At 45.7% G+C, this 302-nt stretch overlaps 1 protein-coding gene and 1 long non-coding RNA gene across 3 annotated transcripts in view; one reads left to right on the top strand and one right to left on the bottom strand.

The window, feature by feature from the left end:
- Window positions 1–302, bottom strand: part of LOC116698452 (cytoplasmic phosphatidylinositol transfer protein 1) — a 73376-nt gene that overhangs the window by 31081 nt on the left and 41993 nt on the right. The gene's annotated exons all lie outside the window — the stretch shown is intronic.
- LOC116698667 (uncharacterized) overlaps window positions 1–302 on the top strand; it is a 16756-nt gene that overhangs the window by 16308 nt on the left and 146 nt on the right. The gene's annotated exons all lie outside the window — the stretch shown is intronic.

Genomic DNA, 302 nt, shown 5'->3' with positions numbered 1-302 from the left:
GTTACATGACCCATTTCTTCTGTAATGCCGTGCCTGTGTTTGGCTCTCTCGCTTAATTTCCGCGCAGCCCCCATTCACTCACACAGGCTCCCCAGCAACAAAGAGAGCAGCGACAGCGCCGGTGTTCCACCGAAACACCGGTCCACAATTTGTCCACAGTTTTAATTATTATTGACACAGCTGTATATTATACATATTATACAAACCTGTATTTGTACCAGTGTTTTTGCTGGTAACTCTGCTGTCGCGGCCGCCACGGCAAAAAACACAGAAGAAGTTATTGAATGCAACTAACTTCAGTT

The sequence above is a fragment of the Etheostoma spectabile genome, chromosome 2 (assembly GCF_008692095.1).
Source record: "Etheostoma spectabile isolate EspeVRDwgs_2016 chromosome 2, UIUC_Espe_1.0, whole genome shotgun sequence".
Classification (NCBI taxonomy): domain Eukaryota; kingdom Metazoa; phylum Chordata; class Actinopteri; order Perciformes; family Percidae; genus Etheostoma; species Etheostoma spectabile.
The sequence above is the reverse complement of the archived record's forward strand: the minus strand, read 5'-3'. Positions and strand labels throughout refer to the sequence as shown.